This window comes from Pelecanus crispus, chromosome 7, assembly GCF_030463565.1.
Source record: "Pelecanus crispus isolate bPelCri1 chromosome 7, bPelCri1.pri, whole genome shotgun sequence".
NCBI classification, from domain to species: domain Eukaryota; kingdom Metazoa; phylum Chordata; class Aves; order Pelecaniformes; family Pelecanidae; genus Pelecanus; species Pelecanus crispus.
Genome location: NC_134649.1, coordinates 50,280,016 through 50,301,509, shown reverse-complemented (window position 1 = coordinate 50,301,509; position 21,494 = coordinate 50,280,016). Strand labels below are relative to the sequence as shown.

General features: G+C 43.0%; 1 protein-coding gene across 1 annotated transcript in view; it reads right to left on the bottom strand.

Moving 5' to 3' along the window:
• The window catches only part of GRM7 (glutamate metabotropic receptor 7), a 303,787-nt gene that overhangs the window by 187,975 nt on the left and 94,318 nt on the right, over nucleotides 1-21,494 (bottom strand). The gene's annotated exons all lie outside the window — the stretch shown is intronic.

Below are 21,494 nucleotides of genomic sequence, written 5' to 3'. Positions count from 1 at the left end.
GGGGAAGGCTTTGCAATATACACAACCGTGACCATATATAATGATTTGAGAGTTCTAGACTGCGGAAAGGTCAGTATTTCACGCCTTAGTACATGCATCTTCTGCATTCTCATATTCTGTCTCTGGACAGCATTCCTACAAGTATGTATTAGCTCTTCTGCCTTCTCAGAAGAATAAACATTGTATTTCCCCAGGCTCAATACTGCAAAGGGCTCGACGCCTTCGGTTCCCACTGAGGTCAGTAGCAGATGAGAGCAAACGCAGCATTTCCACAGAACACAGGCTACGTCTGTACACCTGCATGTATGTTAACAACTACTACAGCAGAGTAAAAGCAGACCTGCAAAACAGAATTGCTGCTGAAGACCCAGCAGATAAGTGAATTTCTGCAAACCATCCATAATTATTAAATACCCCAACATTTGATGAGACACGTTCCTGTTTGTAAAGGTAATATGCACTGATTTACTATAAACCATAATAAACCACAGCTCATGACTTATTTAAGATCTGTTTAGCTTCATTCAGCATCAGCCTAGAGTGAAACACGGCTCGTGGCCCTTGCTCAAAGCCCTGCATCGGCGGGACCCCCGCGCAGGGATCTTGCCGAATCAGCGCCCAGGTGCAGCACCACTCTTACTTGCTACGAATTATTAAACCTAAACAAACACTTAAACTTTCAGCAGGAGCTCGGGCTGTCACTGTGGATGGCAGAGAACTGAATCCCCTGTCACTTGGCACGGTCTTTCCTTCGGATGCGTCGTGTCACTCCTTTGCATGTCCGCCAGTTTTACAACCGGAGAGGTGGCTAATCAAGCTGAAAGCTGGGATGCTTTAGGTTTTTAATGCAAGACAGCAGTCGTCTACAAAGCCTTGCCACATTTATTTTAGGTCTGTGGCTTGCGGACAGCACGTTGCCAGCAAGACCTTCCAGTGCTCCAGTCACAGAAAATTAAAAAAGTTAAAATTGAGGCTGCTGGGAAGAACACAGCATGGTGTGGACCACTGGTACATGATTTACTTGCTCAGTATTTCGCCTAGGGGCCAGCAAAGCTTGGGGACCACTCTCAAAGACAAGTAGATCGATTACACCAATTTATCAGGGTTCTTTATTTTTAATCTACCTTGAGGATGACTTTCAGCTAACACCAACTACAGCGGTTGCACAGAAAATGCTGGGCACCCTGGCCATCAAAAATAATTGAAATTCTTAATTTGTCTATGCCCACAATTGCTGTCGTAACAAATGATTGGTGACATTTTAAGATCGCTCTCTTCTCGTTTGTACAAAGCAGTTAACAGAGCTTGCTCAGCTGCTTATCAGCTTAATTCATCTATTCATTGGATGCTACTATATTAAGTGGAACAGTTAACCAGGCTGACATTATGGGTGCTGTATACTCATCATTAATTAGACAAGCATCCAGTACACAACAGCAGTCCCACACACAGAGCCATACCGAGATAGCCAAGTGCTGGGTTTTTTAATTATAAATAAAAGAAAGGATGAAATATGAATTTTTACCTGTGGCAAGTGTTTGTATTCCAACTTGCCAAAGCCTCTGCAGATTTTGCTCCATTGCTTACGTTACTTAAGAGACTTTTTGGGTTTTTTAGTATTTTTCCTCTGTCTGTAAAATATTAACTGCTTCTGACTGTTTCAATCACTTGCAGTATAAAAAGCATATATTGGGGGTTTTTTACCAATGTTTCTTGCAGGATATCTAAAAGCAACATAAAGTTATATGTATGAGGAGTAGAATTTTCATAAGGTTTTGTCTGAATACAGGGAGAAAAGTACTTAAATGGATACAATATAGACTGCAGCTGTTAGAGTTCGACTTTGTCCAGTACATCAGAGCATGTTACACCTAGGAAGGATGTTTCCCCTTCCCACACATCTTCCCGTGCACGCAGGCGGCATCCCAGATGTCCAAACTGAACATCTGTTTGCATCAGCTAAAATCTAACAGTTCAGCATTTCTTCTTCTCTTCCTTTTTTAACATTGGCATCCAATTGGATGTGGACAGACCTCCCACGGACTTGGCTGGAAACCTTTCTCCTGTGCTTCACGCCATATGTTCCTCCACATTACTGTTTTGTTTTTACTGAGAGTGACTTTAGTTTGAAAAACACAACGTGATGCTAACTCCAGTCAAATCTCAGTGGCCAGGCACCCTCTCCTCTCTGAGACCTCTTCACAGGGCTTACGCTCATCAGACCAACATCCAAAAGACAACATACGGTGCTGCTACGTGCTGATGGCTGCTCACCAGGTAAGCTCCCAGGCATGCATGTTCAACTCCTGCGAACATTGAAGTGCACTTGAAAATAAAAATGGATTGACCCAATTCACCAAGACACAACCCCAAGCTGGCCAAACTTCACAGTTCTCTGTTCCCAAAGACGATGAAGATGGTCCCACCATGCAACGGGGCTGGGGGGGCGAAGGGAGAACAAGAAGGGCTATGATTTGATTACTTTCTCTGATCATTAAATTCATCCCCTTGGTCCACATGCCAGTGCTTCTTGAGACTGGCACGAGCCTCCCCCTCGGAGCAGGAGGCTGGAGCCTCCCCAGCCTCCTGGCTCACATCATGCAAGCAAACCTCCTTCCCCCCGGGACCAGGAGTGCGGTGGCTGGATGCACGCAGACTGGATTTCAGTTTTGAAGGTGCAAGAAAAAGCCTTAGTAAAGCTATCCACATAAAACCACAGTTGAATAGCTGGACGCTTAATAACCAACTCTTCTCCACCCTGATCAGTTTGTAAAACCTGCATTTGGCACTGCAGAAGGGTGCTGAACGATCAGCCCTATAATGGGAAGTCTCCTGTTCATGCATAGACACAAGGTGGAGGAGTGAAACGCAGAACAAGATGCAGTACGATGCCAGGGATGCCTGAGCAGGGAAGATGACCTTAAATGTAGTCCTACTGCTACCTAGTGTGTCCCTAAATGTCCTCTCAGATGTACCAATCATTGCCAGTCTTCATTCCATCTTGGTTTTGAATGCTGCTGATACGGTTCAGGCTGCAGACAAAAGCCGTCTGAGGGTACTGGCCAACCACACGAAAAACTGGAAGTGTACCCGCTTCACCCAACTTACACACTAAACAGAGAGCACCTAAATAAAAAGGTTTGCACTCCCGCTTCCCTATAGCTTTCCCCATTTTTACAAGTTTTTAAACACATCTCTCTCCTCTTAAGCCATACTCATTCTGCTTTTGGTCCTGCGAAGGGCCAGTTTGAGACATCATGTCCTGCTGCCATGGGAACAAGTGGGCTGTCAACAAGCCCAGCAAGCATTGCAATGACTTCATGCCAGGATCACAGCACAGAGTATTTTAAATGAGGTTGGTTGTTTTTAAATTAACCAAATAAATATTTTTTGTCTCAACTGATTTATTTTTCTTTCATTTTGGTAAAATCTGCTATTTGTCATTGATATCTCACATTCAGAACTTTAATTTAAAGAAGGAAGCCTTCTCTTCCATCACATTTTTCTGTTTTCTGTTCCAAAACATGTTTGGAACATCAAAAAGCTCTAGGGAATTATCGTCTGCTTTCCAAATGGCTCTAACATCTTCGCAGAAGAGCTGTGATCCATAAAGCACAGGGGCTAAAGATCCCCCTGGCCCTTACACAGCAAGGCGGTGGCAAGGAAAGCCTGTGGTCCTCCTTCACGTACTGCAGAGCAGCCAGCATTTGCAGAAGAGGCGTCCTGCCCGAGCCTTCACCAGCATAACAAGACACGCTTGTAGCTGGAGCTTTCGGAAGGACGCTCGGGTGTCAGCAGATGCGTAAGCGGATCACCGATGCGGGAGGCAGATTTGCCTGAAGGCAGTCTTCGGGTGTACAGGACTATGGCAAACATCACACTCAGGAGTTCTACATGTCGTTTGCCTGGCTGATGTTCTGATTACAGTAAGAGTGAATGATTAATGCTGGGAACATTGCCTTAGTCAGTGATTAATTAATGTTAATTTATTTTTAACATTGAACATTATTTTTCACTTATTTCGTTTTCTTCTGTTAATGAAAAGCTCTCTCTGGATCACATTTGGTTGTCTTGCTTGAAAAGCGGGGCCTGTTTGTGAGCAGCTGCACCGAAAGTCAACGCAGAAAACACGCGAAGGATCAACACATCTCCCCGATGGTCTCCTAAGATCAAACACCTTCCAACATCAGATTTGGAACTGCGTGTTTCAGGTAAAAAGCAACTGAAATACAAACTTCTTGTTCCAGTTCTTCATTTCAAACTTATTTTGGATTATCGCCCCATCCCGTATCCTCCTCCTCCTCTCACTGTTCAATAGACCCTTCAGTTCAAGCAAAATGACAGAAAGCGGCAAGCTGCTTGCTAGTAGCCAAGTGTCTCAACTGGAAACACGCGAGAAACCCAGTGCCAGGAGACAAACCAACTCTGTCCGAAGCTGCAGTAACTGCCAGAAGCATTGGGCTTACTGCCCACCCCCTCATCGCCTCTGCCTAACTCTACCTGCAAATTCACTTGCACGGCCAAGCAGCTCGTAAATCAGTGCAACCATAAAAATAATTATTGCTACTACGCTACTTCAAATGTGATTGAGTTAGGCTACATCTCCTCAGCAACTTATTAAGAGATTAATAAAATGGTGCACCTGAACCCAACTTGCCAAATGATGGTAGTCAGAAAACTTCAGAAAAGGCAATTTCCCTAAGGACCATGTGCAATTAAGATGATGCATGACTATACCTGTTGAGATGTTAATGAGCTCTGACCAGGGTAATATTAAGTTCACAGTTTGCTGCTTTTTTACTTTCAACTTCCTATTAAGTTTTATTGATATGGTTTCCTGACAATGGGGAAAAAAACCCCCAAACCTCTACTTAGATAAAGCCTCTTGAACTCATCTTATTTGGCAGTGCAGTGTCAGTCTACACAAATTGCAAAATCCTGCCAGTAACTTAACTTTACAAAAATAAGATGCCTGAAGACTTTTCACTTGGCTGCAAAACTCTTTGGTGTGAACTGATGGATGACTAACAATCTCAAATCTGTTTAGGTCTCAGATTTTATTCATGTAGAAATTTATCATGTCAGGATTTAATCATCGGTTAGTACAACTACTCTTTGTTCACCATTTACATCTCAAATTGCATAACAAACAGCTTCAGCATCCTGTGAACTGCATGTAATTGTTTTTATTGCCTTGAATTAAAATTATTTGAAGTTTCTAACTAGCTGTTTTCTCTGGGCAAAACTCCTCTACACTTTCTTCATTTTCACTTTCTTCTGAACAGGAAGAAAATTTTACCCGAGATATGACTCAAAGCTTGCAAAGATAATAGGAATGAACCTTCCTCACGATTTCCACTAGGCTGGAGGGGGAGTTCGAGCTCGCTCCATTTCGCCAGCAGCTGACGTCTGTGGGGTGGTGCAACGGCCTTGGGTCTCGCCTGCCCTGCAGCAGTCGGTGGCCTCGCGGCACGCCGGCCAGCTAATGGACATGGGGATACGTATAACAAATAATATCTCTGCCTTTGCTTCTCCTCCTTGCCAGCCCCCCCCAGAACTAAACACTGCTAAAGCGGTACCTTTGGGTACGTTTTCTCGAGGTGTCAATCTAGTAGCATGTGCCCTATTTCTGTCCCGAAAGGTGCATATGAAAACAAATACTACTGCAATTCTTGCTCTAGGGCTCTTAAAAGACAAGGGAATAATATTCCCAACAGTTTTAGGTAATGATGAGAACAAATCCTTCTAAAGTGCTTTGATAATCCCTCCTTATTATGTTTTATGATGAAATTTTAGAAGTAGTGCATTTCAAGCTGGTTTTTATACACAAGAATCAAATGTTGACAATGAGAAAATGAGGCAAAACAATTAACACAAAAGCTTTCATGTAAATCAATTTTAAGATCCACAGAAAGTATTGCTGTACAGCTCTGCCACAGTCTATAAGGTGTTTACATATGGTAAACCTGTTACGTGCAGAAGTTACTCCACAAGAGCAGATTCTTCTGAGCAGGGAGCAAAAGCAGCACATCTGAAGAAGGGCATTTGTATAACAGAAAATTTGCAAGACCATTAATCTATTTACAGTTCACCGCAGTTTCTCTCATTCTGTTTACCAATTACTAAAGCTACCGGTGTTCAAACAAGGTCCTGTTTGCTCACATCACCACCTCTCTTATTTTATCCCATGGTGAATTCCTAATGATGTATTAGAGATCAACACAATCACCTACAAGGGAATTGCATAGATATTTCATAAGGTACAGAAATAAAAATATAAACAACATCAAATACAGATGAGAAGCTGAGCCTGGAGGAGAAGTGCATTTAATAAAACAGAAGTATCTTCAAGAGCAAAAAAAAACCACTAAGAAAATAAACCAAATAAACGATTCATGTCCATGAATTTTGCTTATATCCAAGTTGGCCCATTCCACCAAACCTCACCACGCTGTGTGAGCTCCGTCTCACACTTCTTGTCCAGTATTATGACTTCAGCTAATAGGTGAATGGGTCTTCTCCCACCTTGACCTCATAGACGACAAGAACTATTAACATGTCAATCAAACAGTAAATCCCACTTTCCAAAGCATTTTAAAGGCGAGATTTTCAAAGTGCTCAACATCTGCACTTCAGGACCTATGGCAGAGCTCCCAAGCCTCATGTAAGTTCTTTTTTTTTGTGAAAGTTTTCAAGTGGGATGGTAAAAATGCCATACTTAAGGACAACTATAGGTGTTCTTGACAAATCATCAATGAAAAACTGGATGAGGTCACTGCTTTGTGGACCTCTCAGTATCAGATAATTCAAGAGTGACCGTGATAGGAGAATAAAGTAGAGTCTAGGAAGGCTAATGACTGACAAAACATGGGGAACTACAGGGAGACGTTATCTATAATTTCATTTCACTGAATTGTCATGCTGTGTAGCATAGACTTCAGTTTCAATACATAATGAATAAACATTAGAAGCTCCATGCAGATTGTTGGGTGGAAATTAAGAGGGAAGGCCAGTCCTATTAAAGGACTTACTGTAATTGAACAGTGCAGTAACAGACCTTAACAGAGCTGTTATGAGGGTGATGCACCACTGGTCTGACGTGCCAACAATATGGAGAAACGCAGTGTACCGTCGTACTTCCAGAGTGATGGTTCTGGTTAATAAGACCTTCTAAAATTCACAACTCCTTGATTACCAATATTATTATGGTTGCAATCCATTACTGAAACAAACACCTGCAATGCTACTTTGGTTTTCTCAAATAACTGGTCTTCTAATTGAATTTTTTTTTTTTTTAATTTGTTTCAAACCTGAAAAGAGCATATGAAAGAGCCCATTTCCAGGCACGTAAATCAACCTCCATGCCTAGCATAACTGTCAGAGCACTAAAGTGGAAAGACATCCTGAATAATATTTAGGAGTATTTTCCATATCTACGAGGTCTCTCCTGCTTTCTTTTCTAGAATAAGAAAGTACTCATCTGAATTACTCCAGAAAAAATAATTGTAGCAATTAAGGGAACAATAATTACAGCAATTAGTGTTGTCCACATGGCACATGGAAGCACTTTATCAACTCAGACAGAAAGCAGGAAGAAAAAAAATTATAAGCACATAGTAAAATGAGAGGTGTCCATAAATATGAAATGTCCCTATATTTTATCTTGATGACCTGTGCTTAGAACTAGGTCTTCTTGTGACAACAATGAGCTTATGGCATAGCCTGGGCTTTTATAGCTGCAAAATAGGTCATCTCTTAGCTTTTAAAATGCTAAAAAGATCCTTGGATAGAGGACTTGAAACCAGGATCCACAATTTTAATGAAAATTAGTCTTAGCACAAAAATAAGCATCTTCTTTCCTTGTAAGGCTTCAAGTAATACTGTCCTTCTAATAAATAAGGACATAATACCTGTCTCAACAAGTTTACATATTGTGGATTAAGAATTGTCCATTTATACTTCCGTCATTAATACCTTCATCTGTCTCATCTGTGCGTTAAGGTGCTCAGGCACACAAACCCAGATACCAGATACTAAACGTGTTCCAAGTGGCTGAGATCTACAAATTCTTGTACTGAGTCAATTAATAATGAACCTACAGGCTCACCTACCTTCCTACACAGGCATAATGAAATGTAAAAACACCTCTTCCATGACACTGCCTTCCTCTTGGAGCAAGGTTCTTCCATTCCTTGTGCCTGCAGGCACTTTAACCTGCTCACACCTGACCAGAGAGCTAGTCCTGGCTCTTCCACGCCGACACAAGACAATAAAAACACTGGAATTGATAAACTAGAGAAACAAAAAGTCGTATCGGTCATGCTTATCTATTGTCCAGTAGGAGGAGGTACAAGAGTGCAGTGGGTAGTATAAAGTGTGGGTTGCAATTCCCGGTTTTTGTCCCTAAGGCAATGCCACCTACATTACCTTCATATGAAACGCGTAGCCACTGAAGACCTGCTCAAAGACCTACTGCAAATGGAGAAGCAAACAAAGTCATGAAGCAGCAATGTAGGTATAGCCTACTTTGCTGAATGTTTTGAGATTTACAGCTCCAGTAAGTGCCTTTTTTGCAGTTAACAGTCTAATAACCTTTTCCATGGGCAAAGAGCATTCTCCATAATCAGGCTCCTTTGAGCAGGGTCTACAAACCAATTCAAAAAGGTTCCAATTCTTAAAACCAATTCATTCAAACCTTAGGACCAAGCTGTGCCAAAAAGCACAGTTCCCACTGTACTGCTACTACAAAAATAGAACACCTTTGAGGAAGGCAGAATAGGATTTCAACACCGCTGTCAATATTGCACATTGTTTTAGAAATAGGTGAGGCTCAAGTGGAATTCAACTGTTCTCTCACGTTGTGTCTTTCAGAGAATTACTTAAATAAAAATCTCAGTCTATGCTGTAGCTTGGACACAAATGCTTCATACATATTGAAGACTACTCCTTTAAGAGACAAAAATATGTTCCTCTGACTATCAAAAGACATCATGTTCTTTAACATTTCTTAGCTGTTGTATCACAACACACCCACCACAACATAAAAAAGATGTTGGTTTTGTTTGCAGGTATTATTTATTTTTGCAAGACCAACCATTATCATCTGAATTGTTAATTTTTTCAGTAAATTGTCATACCTTGGGACTATTTTCTTTCAAAACATTCTTTGAAAAAAATTGCAAAAAAGTGACCAGAAATCAGTATTTGAATGTACACTGAAATGGAAAAAGGTTTTTAGATCCACACTTGCCTGATTTGTGTGTACAAATTCCTCTTTGGGCATGAAGTTGTGTTTATGTGATCATGAAGATCACTTCTAAGTGATCACTTCTCAGAAGTAAAACTAATTTTATTTATGTTACTTAAATTTTAATTTCTCTTGTTTTATCTATATTTTGATATAGTAATATTAAATTCAAAATTCAATGTATACTTTTTATTATGATGATGACTATTTCTAGCCCTAGAGATATAAGGACCCTTTATTTTGAGGAAAGGCTGCCTAGAAGCCAACAGTCCCTCCAGCAGCTGATGAGCTGCGCAGCCCGGGCCGTGCAGCCAGTCCCTCCCAGCATCGCACACCGGCGGCGATGCTGCCCGAGACAACGATGCACGTGGGCGAGGACTGGCACGCTTCAAACTCCCCCGTCGCTTTGCATATCGCAGGGCTGCATTTGCACATCCCCGCACGCAGGCAGAGGCACAAGCTCCTTTGCCCATGCAGGCTGGGTCCGTCCTCCCCGGTATGCAGATGTGTGCAGACAGACAGAAGCCAAAATTTCCCCCCGCTGACGCAACGAATGGGGAATAGGGAAGCTCCGACAGCTCCCATCTGCAAACAGAAATATTTATCTAGTGCACCAGAGAGATTACTGATAATAAAGACCAAGGAACATGTACTATTATGAAGCTTCAGCACGTAGTGGTTTTAAGTGAAGTATTTAACTTGTTAAGAATTTTAGCTGGCTCGCTCATAAACTAGCAAGGCGATAAAGATTTACTGGTTTGCAGATCTTGTGGATGAGAGATGACCAGCACAGCACATTTATATATACTAGTGCATATTCATTGATTTTACAATACTAACGAGAATATTCCTCCTAGGATGCATCAGTTAAAATATCAGCGGTGATTGCCCATCCATTGCAATGCAAGAATGCACAGCTCTTCATATTTTAACTCTGGCCCTGATAGAATGAAAGCTTGAGAGCAGCATTAAAATAATAGATGGTACTCTGCTAGAGGTAATTTGAAATCTTAACAAAGCATCAAAGGATCTTGTCTATTATGAGCTAATACTTCAAGCCAATTTTTAGCTGAACTCACGTAAGGTGATGGGAGTACGGGGACCCTATAACCTTTCTAATGGCCACATTTTTGTAATCGTATGGTACAACAGCTGCTTATGCAGCGATAGTCTTTTCAACCTCATGCTGCGATTCAAATTCAGCCTACAAATAACATATATGGATATACTGCCACACTTTTACCCCATGACACACCACAATGGCTAAAACATAATTGCAAAGATATTGTATGAAAGAGAGAGAACAAACAAGTTTAAAAGAGGTATATTCTGTATTCTTTGAGTTTGTGCTAAGACTGAATCTACTTTGGGGGTTGTTTACTTCTATGACTGCCCAAAAAAAAGCATAAGCAGTATCTCCAGCAGATAAACGAGGCAATGGTATTTCAAAGGGAAGAAACCAAGGTCTGTCCGTTAAATGTGACAGATAACAAAATAACTTGTGTCAAAAATGCAACCGTATTTGTACTGCATTGCTAAGAATAAGATCGATGGTTGTCTACCCCATCAGGCGCTTGGGAATGGGAAAGGGTGCTGTCAGGTAGGTTCGCATTTTGCAGAAGCTGACACCAAGACTTTCCAAGTCTTGCACGATGCAGCAGAGGGCATGACTGCCTCTTAGACAGTCTGAACGCACGCTTCAAGATCTTCTAGATGCCAAAAAATAATCCCTTGAGGACCAGCGCCTACTTCCTACAGCATGCAGATCTGCGTCCAGCAAGGCATTCTCAGGAGGGCCATTTCAACCATTCAGAGAAGTGCCGAGCAGAGAACCAGAGTCCGTATGTGCCCCGCGCTCAGTTACCGGACACAACAGCCGTAGCGTTTTCTTCTCCTTTTACGTATACCGTTCCTATACGCTGTCTGCATTTCCAAACACTGAGCAGTCACTGTGAACAGAGGAGTGATGCATGCACACCAAGTACATATAGATAAGCATATAAATAAGCTTGCAGTGATTGGAGCTCACACACCCAAATACGGACTCACAAATCCTAATTATTTTGAAAATAAATCAGAACCAGAAGATAAACACAGCAAAGCAGCTTGTATGTTTTATTTATGTGTACGCATTGCTCCATTCATCGCAAACATATAATTGAACCTTATATTGTCTATGCATATTTTAAAAGATTTTTAATCTGCAAGTATAAATCTCATTGGTTTTGAAACTAGCCCGATAAAGGCAACAACAGTAAGGACTTATTCAGCAGACAGGCTGAAATACCGAAAAGCTCAATAGCATAACGCAGTTTTCTGAAAGTAATACGCAGACACACACAAACCCACTACAGTGGAAACAAATTGCAATGTGGTACAATGCGAAACAATCATCCTTCAAAGCTTAGTTATTAGGCTAAATGAAAGCTGTCGAGTTAGTATTTGAGCATATCTCATAATTGCATTTCTAGACGAGCATCCGTGTTTATGTTGTGGAAAATAAGGCTGTGATTTGAATATTTATTCCTAAATTTTCAATATAGCAAAGTGTCTTATAATCAAGGATAATAAAACCTATGGCCTTCTTGTCTTTACAGAATAACACATCTAAAATCTGTCAGTACAAATTTATCTATATTAAGTGTGTGTTTACAATCTCATTGTAAAGTTAAACTTTCCACAAGCAGATGAATATCATGATGAGCAAAACCTGAGTTCCCGTGAATGACTTTCACTGCTCAGATACGGCAAAATTAAGAATCTATATTCATAAAAATGTCTCCAAGTGGTCTTCATTTTAACAGAGTCTCTTGCAGAGTGAGACTTCCTCCAGCTCCCCTCCCCTAGATCCTCTGCAAAAACCCACAAGGGTATCAGCTGCATTTCAAGCGGTAAAATGGTGTTTTAAACAGGGTTTCTGGAGCTCACTTCTTTCCTTACTTTCTTCCATATAATACTGCAAGGACTTTTGCATTTAAAAATGTGTAAAATAATACAGAAAACTATGCTTTTAATGTGCTCACGTACTGTAGTTGCCTGAATGACTTTAAGCTGAGACTATTTTGGTTTGGGCTGGCCTATTATTAAAAGGTTGAGGCAAGAGCAAAGCTGTAAAAAGAATACGTGTAAATTTGAATCTGTTTGAATCTTTTGCTTCAGTTCTGGTCATTCATACCTACATGCTTCAACAGGTTTTTTTTTTCATTTTTTCCTTCTGTCCTGGAAATGGCTCACTCTGCACTGACTACAGATGATGCCCAGGGTGGAACCATGGTTAGGTAACTGCAACTGGAAATGCTGAACTGTCGTGGCTCAGCCCCATGCAGCAGCTCAGCACCACGCAGCCATCGCTCACTGCCCCTGCCCCCATGGGATGGGGGAGAGAATCGGAGGAGTGAGAGGGAGAAACACTCCTGGGCTGAGATAAGAACAGTTTAATCATTGAAATAAAGTAAAATAGTAATGATAATAGTAACAATATAATAATAATAGTAATAATAATATACACAAAGCAAGTGCTGCCCAATGCAATTGCTCCCCACCCGCCAACCGATGCCCAGCCAGTTCCCAGCAGCGATCGCTGCTCCCCGGCCAACCCCCCCAGTTTCCATACTGCCCATGACGCTGGATGGTATGGAATGGCCCTTGGGGCAGTTGGGATCAACTCTCCTGGCTGTGCCCCCTCCCAGCTCCTTGTGCCCCTGGCAGAGCATGGGAAGCTGAAAAGTCCTTGCCTGGCATAAGCAGCGCTGAGCAACAACTAAACCATCAGCGTGTTATCAGCATTCTTCTCCTGCTAAATCCAAACCACAGCACTGTGCCTGCTACTGGGAAGAAAATTAACTCTGTCCCAGCTGGAACCAGGACATGAACACAGAGAGATATAAAAGTAATCCTCATTTCTGAACGAGCGATATACCTCCCCATACCAACACACCCGCCTGTGCTTATGGATAGAACACCTTCTGCAAGTGTCTCCGTTGACGTCAAGAAGCGTAAATTCCCTCAAGCCAAAGGGCCTCCTAACGAGCCCGCGATGCTCCGACACGCTGCCGGGGGAGCACGGGAGCGCCAGTACCCACACACGGCACCGTGCGTGGGGATAAGAGGAATAAGGAAACATGTCGCAGCTACTCATTAACGTTCTGAATATTATACAAATGTTTCATACCCAGTGGTAGCAATCAGGATGAGACTGAACGCATAGAGCAGATTATCCCGTGTCTGCGTGCACAGGCTTAGTTTTCCTTCCTGTCATAAATCGATGCTTACAACTGCTAGAGACAAGTTATGGCCTAAATGACCTCAAGGATAAAATCTAGCTTGTTTTTGATTTGGGGCTTTTTGTTGTTGTTTTTTTAACCAACACAAATTGCCTTCTTTTATGTTATGAAATACAGAAAAGCATTTCAAAGCATCTACGATGCATTGAGTTTCAGTGGCAACCAGTACCTACAGCAAAGAACTGTTTCCTACAGTAACTGGAAAATGCTGCGTGTGGGGAAGAACACAGCTGCGTATTTTTATCTCATATCCCTTACAAATAGCGTGGTGAACAGGAAATTCCTATGTACAGTTTCAGTAAAGATATGATACAAATGGGTTCTCAATTTCAGATATCTGTAGCAAAGTCTCCATTTAAGCACAGCACTTACAAGCCTTTCCTTCAGATGTGTTCATTAGTGCTAAAGCAGTAGTCCAGGATACTAGAGTTTGCCTCTGTGTAACAAAATCCTTGATAAATTATTTGTGTCTCTCTATTAAAAGTTATTGAGCCCTCTGTTAAAAGTTATCACCTGCTGCAGCGATGACAACTCTACCAGAGGAAACAAATCTTGCTGTTAAGCCATAGCAAGAGAAATTTAATATAAAGGGTTTACTGTAGACAAATGAGCTACTTAAACTACAGCCGGGGCTAATTGAACTATGAACTACAGATTGCGTGAGATTGATACAAGTCTGATGCCGGTCCCTGGACCTTCCACTGAAATGCAACATTTATTTCAGAGCTCTGAAACGTAAACAGGTGAAAGATGTTGGTTTCAAGCAAGCTTGCGCTTGGTTTTAGTTTTCAACTCTCACAGTTTTAGGGTTTTTCCCAACAAAATAGCTGGATCAGGATCTGACTGGTGGGGCTGGAAGAGGCAGAGAAGGTCCCGGTCCCAGCAGCCCAGGGAAGCCCACACCACGCTCCCGCGTGCTCCGCGATGCCCTGCTTTGTTCCCCACCTCCCTCCCGGTTCAAAATGCAGCTGCATCCCCGCTGCTCTGTAACACAAAAAGCGAAGACAGGAAAACCCCAGCTGCTGAAAAACTCCAGCCTTTGACAATAAGCTTCCCATCACCCAAAACCACTGCAGCTAGGCTGGGTGTTTTCCTAAAGGATATTTTCCTGGTGAACTGCAGCTTTCCAGCACCAGCTGACACAGGCTGTATCAGATTGGAAACCAGATCTAACCATGAGGAGCATAATCCTTTCCTTGGGAATCTGTCATCAGTCAGCATCTGTGGTCACATCCCCACCTGGTTTTCCTCCTCCCTGGCCCCAACAGCCTCCCTCTTATCCTCCTTGGAAACGCTCACGGGACTGCTCTCTGGATTCTTTTTCCATAAACTTGTCATCTTCAACCTCTTCCCCAAACACTTTGGGTCCCATCCTCCAGCCGATGACCCCCAGCAGAGCCGTCTGCCCCGTGGTCCCCGAGCCCACCAGCCTTTTCTCCCACGGCATCCTCCCAGCAAGGTGCAACCAACACACTGAGCTTGGCAGCTGCTGCCTTCTCCTGAGAGCTTCTCCTCGGTGCGAGAGCCTCGTGTTCTCACACAGCCGGCGATGCCTGCTTCCACCACCTCAGCGGTGTCTGCAGCTGGTTCTCCTTGGCTTTCCACCCAGGGCACAGCCTGCTTATCCCCCGAGGACGAGCACTGTGTCGGCAGGAGAGGCGTGGACCGCCGAGACGAGCGCTCGGTACAAAATGCTCCGCTTCCCCTTTGTCGCCCACAAGGTCGAGAATTCCCTCCTTTGGAGACAGCCATGGGCAGCATTTAATATTGCTTTGGGAAGTTTAAGAGGCGCTTCTGTAGGGACACTGTGCTGACCCTGGGTGTGGGGATGAGTTTCGCCAGTGAGGCACTGTGATTATATTTAGACTGCCTTTGATTTCATGTTTTCTTTCATCCAAAATAAACATTATCATGAGTGAAAAGGCCTGTTGTGTCCTCTGAGCATAAGAAACCCAACAAGGTCCTTCAGGACACAGACTTTAGGCATAAAGGAGAGCAAGGAAATGCAGCAAGAAGAGATGTGAGAATGGATCATAATTATGGGAGAAATCTGCATTTGACATTTCTTTGACTACATATACAAGAATTATAGGGCATAGTAAAGTTTCAATGAATATCTATACCTTTTATTTCCTTACATTTCATCTCTGGCCTTTTACAAAGTGCATCATCACCATGTAATTCTACATATATAAATATTTATGTATTATTACAGGGAAAACACAAAGCAATCACTTTTACCTTCACTGGTTGTCTTCACCTCAACATTAAGCTTGCCAGCTAAATAATTACATTTCTTTTTATCTAACTTGTGGGAAAACAAATTTAATAACAGAAATACAGCTAGAAAGACAAATACTTTGGGGAGAATAATTTTCAGACTTAAACTTCACAAGCTCGATAGATTATTCTGGACACTGGATAATTACTCGGCATGTCTTTATCGCAAAAGTGCCCGGACATTCTAATTAATCCAAATTGCTTTCTAAGGGCCATGTTATTAGACACATGCAGAAGCAACCAGATATGGAAATATATATATAATTTTCTTTTTTTTAAAAGTCTCTAACAGCTGTTGGCACCCTGATGAAAACCACACCACAGGGGCCACTGACTCCTTCCCTCGCATTGCAGCAAGCCCAGAGCAACGGAATGGAAAGGAGCCTACAGTGAACTCTGTGCAACGAGAAACAGAAGCAGCTGCATGGCTTCGATCACAGAGCCGATTTTTAAAAAGATAAACATTATTGCCGAAACGGAGAGAGGGGAGGATCAGTTTTATCCCACTCCCTGAACCCGGCTCCCTGACGTGGCGAAGCTGCTGGCAGCAGAGCCCGGCGCTGCCAGCCCCGGGGTGCCCTTTTCACCGATGCCATGAGCCCCATCCACAGGGACACCAAAACTTCCCCCAGGTCACCAGGACCAGCCGGGCTGCAGGAAAAACCTCTTGCATTAGGGCAATTCCTTGCAGCAGCTGTGCTGCGATTTTACTGTCATAGCGCAACAGAATTCTATTCTTCAATGACCCCTTACTTATTTCTCTTTTTACCTATCTGTCTATTTTGCACTCCTTTGCATGGGAAATTATAAATTTCTTGTTCTTGTTCCACCTCCAAGTGAAAATTACTTTGAAATATTCTCGTATGCAATGCAACCCCACACAGGGCTCCTTTCTGAACTTTTGCTGGTCCTTCAGCCTGTCTCAGCAGGATGCCCGAGCTCCGACTGCCCTGAACCAGAACCGGCGTGGCTGGTGAAGCGCTGGGTGATGGAAGAGACATAATACTCTGCCTCATCGTTCATATGGCAACACATCACAGATAGGAACTAATCCCTCGAGTTAAAGGAGTGCTGGTAAACTGAGTCGCTTAAAGGATTACAGAAAACTGCAGAAATCTCATATGTTCTCCATGCGATTATTTTTATCAACATCCATCCTCTGTAACAGCCTTGTTAAGTATGATTTTCCTTGAACCAAATACAAACTTTCAATAACTTAAAGATTCTGTTTAAAAGAAGGCAATACATACAATTTGGGGCAGCAATTTGCCTGAACAGAAACATTTGTCCCCCAAGAAAATTTAGGCATTCCTATAAAATCACACAGATGGCAAACATTTATAGGTGCATGGACCAACAAAATTTCTCATCCTTCAAGAAAATTCTTATCCGTATCTATGATTAAATTAATCCTAAGTAAAATGTACCAATAGCCATTTTCAATGAATAAAACAATCTTTCCTAGTCCTCATCTGCCTTTCTCTTATCTTTGCTGAACTGGCCACTGTTAGTCCATCATTAATATAATTTTCAGTCATTAAAAAGGATCACAATTCTCTACCAAGCGTCCTTTTGAAGTTCCACGTGTGCAAATTTGGTGTAAATTGCTGTCAGTATTCAATATACGGGATATTACATGCAACTGTTAATCAAAGAAAACGTCTATGCAAAGTGCACACCTAAAGTAAATGAGGTCTAGTTTGTTTTCTCTCCTGGGAGCAGAATTGTTACAATAGGCTTGACCTGTTACGTGCTGTCATAGTTGCATGTAGCTGGGCTTGTTTATACTTTGAAATGAAAGGAGAAGAAAACCAAGTGCAAATAAAGCCACTTTTACCCAGATACTAAAATAGTTTCAAAACAACCCTGATAGTTTTCTTCTTGCAATTCCTTTAGCAGGAAAGACACAGGTACTCTGGAAATTTGAATGGTACCTGGAGGACCCACATGTCAAAATTTGGAACACCTTTTTCTTCGACAGACCTACACTTGGGCGCTCTGGCACTGGATGGGCTGCTTGGCTGGTTCATCACTGTGCCTACAAGTTGGCTTTAGGCTCTCAGAGATCAAACCAATGGGCTCCCCGGGCAGTCTTGTATTTTTGCAACCTTCTTTTCCATGTTTGACTCCCTTTCAGTTGCAGGGATTTGGCTGGCAGTTATGCCCCGAAGTTTTGCGTAAGATTTTTTAGCTGATCCATGCACAGGGCAAGTGAGCTTCATCAAGATGAAAGAGACTGCTCTGACCCTGAAAAGCTCCGAAGATAAAAGGTACAGAACCCCTTTCTGGAAAGCATTAAATATTTCAAGATCCCTGCTCTGTGTAAAAGGCTGCTAATGCTGGAAGTCCTCGTGCTCATCGTTAGTTAGGGTTTGATCCTCCAAGGTGCGAATGCACCAAGCCAACAGAGCAGAGCAACCTGTTTACTTTCAGGAACCACGTGAAGTTAAGTGAACTATGGAGGCAGAGCAGAGGAAAAGCTGCAGGCAAGAAGGAATAATATGATACCATATATTTTCCCTTTTATGAAATATTGAAGATCTGATGCACAAAATTAACACTGCAATGAGCGGTGCTCCGCAAATAATAGTGCATCTGTATTTGTCATATTGAAACGAGCATCATGACTTTGGAGATCACCTCATGTTTATGCATGCGCAGTTTATACCCTAAATCACTGTATTTTTTTTCACTTCTCATTGAATAGATATTTCTAAAAGAAAGTTTATGCAAAATGTCAGGTTACAGATAATTTTGGACCACTGAATATAACAGGTCTTCATCAGCTATCACCAGAACAAATGAAGCAGTGCCGTAAGGTCCGTGGGAAGAAGAGCTCGTTTTGATGGTGGTGATGGGATGTGATTTTCCCTATTAGTCCCTGACCAGCACGGCAGCGCTCAGCACATCATCCTTGCTGACAGAAATTAGACAAGCTCCACAACCCATGTTTGCAGAAGCCTAAAGCCATCACAGTGGTTGAGCTCACTGCAAGAACGCATTGGCCCTTCCAGCCCCAGTGCCACAAAATGAGGAGAGGGGAGAGAAAGGTGAGGCGACAAGGAGGGGAAGGGGGAAGGATGGGGAAGGGAAAAGGAAGGGGTCTTTACTCTCCACTTGAAAATATTTCAAGAATTTTGAACAAGAGTATCTACATGAATGCTAAATGTCAGTGTTCACAGTGTGAGCTTTCCCAGACAAGAAGCAAACTGGCACTGTCTTCTTTCTGTGTGATAAGCCATAATAAAACATGAGTGACAAATAAAAATCCAGATATTTTTTCAAACACTCAGCACACGAGTCCTATTCCTTTGTTGCACCCCTGCTCTGACTCCTTGGCACAACAGCGTTTTTATCAGGATGCTGGTAGCTTTTTAAATGCCACCGCTTTACGCTTAGATCTTGCAAGTGTCTATCAGATTCCTAGGTGTCAGCTTTTGAAATAAGCATAGGGGTTTTATTTCCTCCTCTTTCGTTACTTTTTTTTTTTTTTTTTCAATTCCCTTCCCTCCAGTTATTTATTCCTCTGGAGGGTAAAAGAACAGCGCAAAGGAACAAGCCCCTTGTGCATACTTCATCAAGATCTGTAGACTTGCTACTAATTACTGCAGTCACAGTTATCAACCTTACAAGCAGTTCAAAAGGATCAAGCCAGCGTTTCGTCGCCGGAGCTCAGCAGGTTGTGCTAACCCTGCAGTTTACTGAGGCACTGCATCACGCCACATTTTCGGAGCACGGAAAAAAGAAGCAAGAGAATTTTTGAAATGCTGCGTTCTGGTATCACAAGCAACCAACAGGAAAATTAGCATTGTAAAATGGCAACCTAATTTAGATAAGCACTATGTGAATCCATCTAATTTGTATACAGAGTCATTATATGGTCACAACTGAGTGACTCAAGCCTCCTCTTTTTCTTCTTTTTTTTTTTTTTCCCCCTCCTAAATAACAGTGCTCTGGGAGTATCCTTGGTTATGCATTGCTGCTAGCTGACAGTTCACCGGCAGGCATTAAATGGCAGGAACATCACTGTTAATAGCTGGGGACTGACAGCTGTCAGTCAGGGAGGGAGGGCGAGGGGAGGCAGCAGCAGCTCTGCCCTGCACCCGGGGCCCCCCCAGCAGCCAGCCCCGCTGCCCTTGCCGAGGATGCCGGCCACCTCCCCGTGCTTGGAAACTTCGGTGATGCCCCCAAGACTCCCCTCTGCATCCCTCACCCAGCTGCTGACTGAGTTTTTCTGTGATTTTCTGGAGCTGCTGAGGAGCTCCTCGTGATGGTTGGCAGCCACTCTCCACTAATGCAGTATCTACTACTTAGATGCTCTCGTTATTGCACCTTTGGGCATGGGGCAGCACCTCGCTGTAGCTGGCACAGGTGCCACACCAAACCCTCAGCTGCACGGTTTGCAGCCGGTGGGTTCCCCCCACACCGCTCCCCAGTGCCCCCCATTCACTGGGGCAGCTGGGCGAGCGCTCAGCACTCCCCACACTCAGAAATACGTGCGTGGAGCTGCTTTATTGGTGGGCTTTTTTTTCCCCCAAGGACGTTTTCGTAGCCAGAAATGCCAGCAGATTTTAACATCCATGCTGACAGCTTGGAAATCATCATGTTTAATAACAGAAAGCTGAAGGGGAACTAGATAAACAGAAGTACTTTCCACTTGCATACTGTCCTGGTCCATTTACATTATTCCAGACATGCAGGAGATTTGTATCTATCTAGGTGCTTACACTGATTCCATCACCATGGTATCAAAGTGGCTCACAAGTCTTTAAAAATAGAACTAACAGTATTTGCTCCTTATTCCTTCCTTTCAGGAGAAAGGCTTGATTCATTTATGGCTTTATTTTATTTATTCATTTGTTTGTAAAAGAGGCTGAGTGAAGCATATAGCTTCCCCTTCATGTCAAAAAAAAAAAAAAAAAAAAAGAATTGTGTCTGTAGTTGCACAAGTCCCAGTGCGTGTGGGTGCTCGCACATCCCTGGGTGCTGTTTCCCCCAGCCCAATCCTGGCTCCGGTGGCAGCCCTGACTGCTGTGCCTTACCCCGGGTGGGATGGGAAAGTGGGGAGAGAGAGGAAGGAGCACCGCGTAATTGAGAGCAATGCTATCCAGAGCTCAAATTAATTAGCGCAGAGATCCAGACTCAAGGAGACAGTCACTGCAACCTTGGTACGGCATTTTTTTAATCACCTGCAAACTCAGGGCAGCATGTCTGACACAGTGCGCACCAGGTACAGATGAGAGGGCTTCCTGCTCCTCCAAGTATCCAAACCACAGGGAAATGGCAAATCAATTTAACACTCTAAAGAAAGGTGCCTGGCACAGCACAGTGTATCACAGAAGAGACAAATGGTCTTCGGATCGCTTCCTTCCCCCGCTCTGCTGCTACCTTCTATTTTTTCCCAGGTTGGAGAAAGAGGTTGGGGTATTATCTGTATTTGCTCTTTTACCAACCCTCTCAGTTTTTTTTTTTTTTCTTAATAAGATGGCAAGAGCCTTGCAGAGCTCTTGACAAGTTTCTCTTCATCCCTACCGCCTCCTGAAGGTACCCCAGGTACAACCCCAGCCATCAGGAACGTGGATGTGACAGGCGGGAGCGCGTCCCGACCCCCGCCGAGGACACCCTCTGCCTGGGGGGAGCACAGCACGGGCGCTTGGGCATCAGTATGAGGCGATGAGACACTA